The following is a 7235-nucleotide window of genomic DNA, read 5'->3' on the forward strand; positions in this document are numbered from 1 at the left end:
AAGAAACCTCACCCACTACAAGAAAAAAATGCTTTTAATAACACCAAAAATGTGTTATCAAAACATACCATAACACTTTTTGATGTGTTAAGACCGACTATGTTATCGTAGGTCAGGGTACTTTACATAACACTTTATCATTGTTATACAGATGTGTTATTATACTGTCAACGATAACACACTTTCTGTGTTATTTTAATAAATAGATAAGTGTTTAATTATATTATTTATAGTCGATTATATAACACATTTCAATACTTATAAATTTGTGTTATACTACACTTTAGTATAACACACTTTTTGTGTTATACTACACTTTAGTACAACACAGTTTTTGTGTTAGATATTACAACACATTTTTTGTATTATTTTAATATTTAGATAAGTTTAAATTTTCATTATATATTCATTTATATAACACTAATTTATTTTATTATTTTTTTATTTTTTATTTATATAATTAAAATTAGTTTTCTAATATATACTAGCATCATCAAATGAACTTGATTTTCAAATAACAAAAAGTAAAAAGCTTTCAACATTGTATTAACAATCCACAAATTAGTTTAAAACATTCAACACTGTTATCAAATTATATTATAGCTCCCAGAAGACAAAGACCCGAAAACTTAAACCAATAAATCTTAAATCACATGGTAAAACTAACTTGCTATGCAATTTCCAACCAACATACAAGACAATGAGTATCTATCCTAATAACCACCAATCTAGTGCCAAATATTCGATACTGTCGACTTCCCCAAATATCATATTTATCCAGATAATGAGATTTCAGGCAACATTGCACCTATGGTGGATATCTAGCATCTTCCTCCACTTGCTTTCCATCATCATTTGTAGCCACTCCAAGCAATGCATTTTGCTTCTTCGTCAGTACATCAATGGTAGGTTGATCACCAAAAAAACTTGTTCTGCCACAAGTTGAAAATAATACAATCAATTGAAGATAACAATGGTAAGGGTGTAAAATAAGAGTAATGCAGGTGACATTTTACATAATAATAATAAAATTGCACAGCCATCCATATGACTTCAAATGACAAGTTCTATTTCGAAAATGATCTATATATATATATGCAACATTATGTGGTGCAAGATTTTGGTATGAAACATGCGTCCCTAGCAAATTCCAGAAAATAAATAAATAAATAAAATAACATAGAATGTAGTGTGACAAAGAGAAGAATAAGTTTTCTAATGAAAAATCATTTTTCAATGCACTAGAAGTTCCAAATTTTATTTTGTCAGTCTGCTGGAGGAGAGCATAATGCAGTTAAAACATGTTCCACGTGTGTTTTTAACAGAACAATTTCTCTATAGCCAAAAGAAAAGAGTAGAAGAAAGTATAACATGGGACAACATCAATGGTTCAGTTAACATCATTGTTATAGAAAAGTATTAAGATTAAAAATAAAGGCTAAAAGAAGTATCATTGAAAAATCCAGGACCCAGATTAAGAGTAGAACTATAAACTATAAAACAGAAAATTTACAACACAAAGTTTGTAAATCTGTATAACCCGAGACTACAATAGGCCAAAGGAGTAAAGTTGGAAAGCTTTCAGAAAAAGGAATTTGAGTTACTGACCAGGGATCTTATATAGTGCATTCACTTTCTGTATCTACATGACAGGTACCATATCAAGAAAATGTACTAATGTAAGCTCTCCCATGAGCTATGAGGACATTACCAGGCTTGTGTAGGCTGCCAACAGAAATATCTTAATGAATTATTCCGGATCAATTTCAGAATTTCTTTTTGCAGTTCCAACAATGTTTAAAATACCTTTTTTAATCAAACATTCTGAAGTTAAAAATTGATATTGCTACTATAACCCACCAGATAATTGTTGCTAAAAAAATTAGCATCTAATTCATTACATACAAAAAGAAATATCAAGTATGTAGCCAGAAAAAACTGGTGCATACAGGGTGGCATGCTTTACTAGACTATATGCAATAGAGACAAGAAATCTAGGACCCAGATAAGAGCCAACAAAATTTTAAGTTTCATGATCTCAGGACATTCCTAGCTTTTTTTTAGAGGCATTAACATCATGAGTTCTACGTTTTCTTAACCAATCTCAAGATTTTGTCAAAATAGAAGAGCCACCTAACTCAAAATATTATATTGTACATTACCTCTCAAGATTAAGGCAAAAGACACAACATTTATGGGCTAACCAGTTTAACAATGAACTAAACTACTCATGAAAATCTATATATTAAAAAGAGCAAAGCAACGAGACCACAGCAGGGTAAAACTAATGAAATAATATTTAATCAATTAAAAATAGAATCTAAAGTCATTCTTCCAAGAACTAGCAATCAAAATAATATATCAATACTAACAGTATAATTTTAAAGCCAACTAATTTTTTTTGGATAAAACTAATAAGTAACTAAATGAAATAATAGAACAAAAATAAAAAACCAAGTAAAAGAATAAATAAAACAAAGTGGTATGTTACAAAGAGTGCCAAAGTACATACCTGATTAGCAGTTGAAGCAAAGACAACAAAAACATGACTTGCAGTATCTATATATAGCTCATTTCCAAGACACATAATACTCAGTACAATCTTTTGATTCAATCTGCAATCATTTTTCAATATAAGAAATTAAAAGTAATTCAGATATAGAAACCATAGTTTATGCATGAATGTATATCTTTAATTGGGACATTGTTACAAACAATAAAAAAAATGCAGAAACAAAGACGTGACTTAATAACTTATAGTTTAGATTATTATGTAGTACATAATATTTCAAGCTACGAGATCATTATCTCAATAACATTTTGGTATTTAAGAAACATTTTTTTTCTATTTGTTAATAGTATTTGTGCTTGTTGACTTTTCTTTCCATTCTCATATTTTGAGCATCAACAAGTAATAATCCAATCATCTTTTCTATCATTTTACTAAATACAATAAAAATATCAGGAAAAGAAAAACTACTTTGACTAGTACTAGACAGTAGCAGCAATAATGTGAAACAGAATTCCAAAGCTATGAACTAAGAATAAAATTACAGTTAGGTAAAGGAAATACCTTCATATCGTCCAAGGCCTTGCAATGATTTTGCTTTGAGAAGAACAACTTCAAGGAGCAGACTAACAACGTGCATGGACATAGGTGGGAGTCACTGCAGCAATGTCTATTCCTTCAAATACATGAAGCGCCATGGAACTAATATCAAAGACAAGCTTGATATACAAAAAAAAATTATAATAAAAAAAAGAAAAGATAATATACTAGAGAGACATGCAATGTGAAACATGTTGAGTTATTGTGAAACATGCAAAATTTTCACTTAGTTGGTACCACAGTAAAATATTAATGCACACATGCAAACACAAAAACATAAACACATAGTGCTCAACTTGTAATGCACACATAAAAGAGTGCAAGGTAACAAAACTAAGTAGATTAGCAAAAACAGAGGACAAAAACACACTAAAACAAAAATTATTGCATGATCATAATTATTATGGTAACCTAATAAAGTTCATTCATATATCATAGCTTCAAATAAAAATATATCTGATTTATTAAAAATAATTAATTCAACAACACAGTTATATATGCAACTAGCTACACAGAGAACAGAGGACAAAAGATACAATAAGAAAGTGGAGATACAAAGGCTAATGAAAGAAAAAGACAGATTCAAGCCCAAAATTCAAGCCTTATCATATTAAACCATTCACAACCCCTTAATGAAAGTTTATAGTCCCTAAACACAGATTAAAACTATATAAAATGCCCCACAAATTCATAGCCATCCTAAGAAATGAAAACGAAAAATCAAAACTGTAAACTTTTAAGGAAATCTATGAATTTGTACCTCTTACTGTGGCTGGTTCTTGGTGGTTCCTTCTTCTCCTCAAATTAGTCCACAAGGCTATGAAGAAACACTTTTTCCTTACAAACATAAGGAAACCAAATTAAACTTGAAGAAAAACAAGATAATATAAATATTTTTTATTAGTTTCATGAATAGAATTACAATAATTAGTCTTTTTATCTTAAAAATTATAATACTAAATACATTCCACTCATTTAGAATTCTATTATCACTGAATATGTAACAAGTGTACAAAGTTAGAGAAATAAATTATATAATTCTTTTTAATAATGGCTGGCTATTGGGATTTTTCATTTTTGGCGGTTTATGTATATACATATATATATGCACACACATTTATGTTAATATATATTTATATGATAGTTTTATTACTTGATCTGAAATGATCGACTATTACTGAGAATGAAAAATGCTGAAGGATGAAAATGCAGAAGGTTGACAAATATATTGAAGATACAGGCTTAAACATAAGATATAATTTATATTATGTTTTAACCAATAAGCTTTTGGCTCATAATTTACTTCATAAAACATTAATCTAGGCCACTTATATTGAAAACATGAACCAAGACATAACTGCTCATAATGATCAACCCAAACCTTCAATTATATTGAAACATACTATACACGACATTAATCAGTATTATTCATCAACAATTAAAATAACAATAATAACAGATTAATTCTTATGAATGCTTTGAGCAACCTGTAGTGATCTAATCTCATCTAGTTGGAGAGCATTGATAATAAACAAATGTTGATAATTAAAGAGTATCTGAAACTAAAGAATAAAAAACTTAAAAGTAAATAATAACACTAATCAATATCCTTATAAGAATGTGAAATAGAATCTCACCTATAATGGTAGAACCTTTAAGGTTGGCCACACTTTAAAATTGCAACACCGTTTCTTTTAGTAATTTAATCCAGTCCTGAAACCACATCAATTGATCATAAAACAATGATAAATAAACTAAGAACTTTTGATATTGAAAAACACAAATAAAATTTTACAGCTTTACAAGACTTACTGATCATTTCATGACAATCTGTTTTAATACTTATCTATATATATACACATGTAAGACATGAATTATACTAAGGAAAAAATAAAGATAAAGGTAATAACCACTCAATGATGATAAGGCAACCACTACACCACATCTGCCTATTCACCATAGAACCAAAACATTATGCAAGGAACAAGAAGTGCATAAACAACTTACGGAACTGAGGTAAAGCAATTACACTCACATGCATAGTCACATTGTGAAGCTGACAAATTAACTGTGGTGGCAAGTTGGGGTAATTGGGTATATGAGCATCGACTTCCTTGTTAGTGAAGCAGCAACCTGTCTAGAAGACTTGAATTAATAGCAGTTACTCACAACATCAAGGAATAGGGAGATGAAAAGTACAATACACCCAAGGAAAATAAGCACCGCTTTTTAAGAAACTAAAACTGGAGATCTTATATACAACAAAAGAAGGCATTAATAATTTTTTAAGAAACTAATTAGAAAAGATAGTTTAATTTTAATTAATTAGTAAGAAGATATAATTAGGTATACAAGTAACAAAGAGCAATAGAGAATAGATACATAATTATTTAATGATCATTAGGATCTGCATTTTTCCTAACTTGTGAAGATGAAAGAAATAACAAGAATGCATATTCTTCATCTTGATTATGTATTATACAGGTAGGCAGGGCAGGGCATACACGTATATAATTTATATATCTTACGCCTCTATTGCTACATAAATGGCTACTAACGGTAATGCATAGAGGCAGAGGTACATGATTAGAGTGGGCAGAAGGGATCATACATCATCTTGATAATCTATACACACCCCATAAACAAAGCTGATTAAAAAAAAAGCTATAATAATAACTCAATTTACTCATATGTCTCACTAAAGCATTCCATCAAACAGTTATTATGCATAGGTTAAGCAAAGCTTAGTTTTATATAATAAAACCGGTTTAAGCAGTCAAACAAAACAAAACTTACAGATAAATTGACTCAAACATAAATTAACACAAATACACTCTATACATATGAGTTTAGCCTACATCACTGCGTTCTTTGACCGAACTTCGATGGAGCTCCACCTTTCTGGGGCAAGACATTCACAACCTGCAAAAGAGAAGTTCAAAGTCAGCAAAATTACTAGTGGTATCAATCTGCATTTTTTCCAAACTTTACAATATTATTCACTAATCAACTGAAGTCAAACAAGGACAGACTTTCAAGTCACTGAATGTATTAGTAGCAGAGAATTTCACAGAAATTGGGAAAAATACAAACGAGTCTATTGGGGAAACAACAAACTCCATTGATCCACTGCAAACAATTAATCATACAAGATAACTATCACTTAAATTGAAATCAAATAAATTATTCAGTTTCAAAAGGAAAACAGCAGTAACAATTTCAGACCTTTGGTTCGAGTTGTCAATAAGTAGAATGGACCACTCCAACACAGAATTCCTTGGGTCAAACCTGCAACCAATAAAAAAAAGCAAATTAATACGGAACTCAAATAAAATATAGTGCAACTCATAAACAATGCAAATGGATGCAGAATTATAAAAGTGATGACAACCAAGCTCAAACAAATGTATTACAAAGAAGTGTCAGTTAAGTTGTTTTTAGATTGTATACTGCCAAGTATCATCTATATTCCTCTTAATTTTATATTAGTTATAAGGATTTCAAAGACAATGATGTCAAAGATATGAAAATGAATAGTTGGAAGTGTGCCTTGCTAAACAATATTCGTATATGCATGATTAAAATACATAGAAACATAATAACAATACAATGCAAAATCAGCAACTTGAGATAAAAAAAATTCATTACCTTTTCCAATCCAAATTGATATCTAAACAGGACAGGATATCTAAACACCAACAAAAATTAAGAAGAGAAATACTTAATTATTTATTATCTAGAGAAAACAAATGTTGCTTTTGTTATATAAAGAAGCATATAATGGCATGGTCTATACTCTAATCCACGACAAGAAATTTTGGCATGCATGAATAACAAACTAAATATATATATCTATATAAATAATTGTGATAAGTTCACATATATGATGATAAGTGTGCTAAATAAGTATAGGCCAACATAATCATTCAAAAGTGTGCTAAAGTAGTTGCTGAATTGGAGACCCTTTATGTATATATTGACATAGTTAAAAAATCAAGCAAAGTTAACATTCCAAGATGTCGTTTAACTCACAAATGGAAAGAGAGCTTCTACAAATATACCACTACACACTTAAACAGAGTGGAGAAGAGAAGGCGTGTACCTCAATTGAAAGAAGAAAAGAGCA

The 7235-nt window shown here is 29.5% G+C and overlaps 2 long non-coding RNA genes across 3 annotated transcripts; both read right to left on the reverse strand.

Annotated features, from left to right (window-relative positions):
- Nucleotides 1-661: 661 nt before the first annotated feature.
- Nucleotides 662-3820, reverse strand: LOC133813540 (uncharacterized). Of its 2 annotated transcripts, none has more exons than XR_009884554.1 (3): nucleotides 3055-3820; nucleotides 2513-2615; nucleotides 662-932 (listed from the first exon to the last, which is right to left on the reverse strand). It is a non-coding gene; the product is annotated as an uncharacterized LOC133813540 (long non-coding RNA). The 2 variants fall into 2 exon arrangements; XR_009884560.1 differs by having other exon boundaries at nucleotides 1609-2615.
- Nucleotides 3821-3867: 47 nt separating this feature from the next.
- On the reverse strand, nucleotides 3868-5245 carry LOC133813556 (uncharacterized). The gene is made up of 3 exons (XR_009884571.1): nucleotides 5145-5245; nucleotides 4747-4822; nucleotides 3868-3946 (listed from the first exon to the last, which is right to left on the reverse strand). It is a non-coding gene; the product is annotated as an uncharacterized LOC133813556 (long non-coding RNA).
- Between the last annotated feature and the right edge of the window lie 1990 nt (nucleotides 5246-7235).

The sequence above is a fragment of the Humulus lupulus genome, chromosome 1, assembly GCF_963169125.1.
Source record: "Humulus lupulus chromosome 1, drHumLupu1.1, whole genome shotgun sequence".
Lineage (NCBI taxonomy): Eukaryota > Viridiplantae > Streptophyta > Magnoliopsida > Rosales > Cannabaceae > Humulus > Humulus lupulus.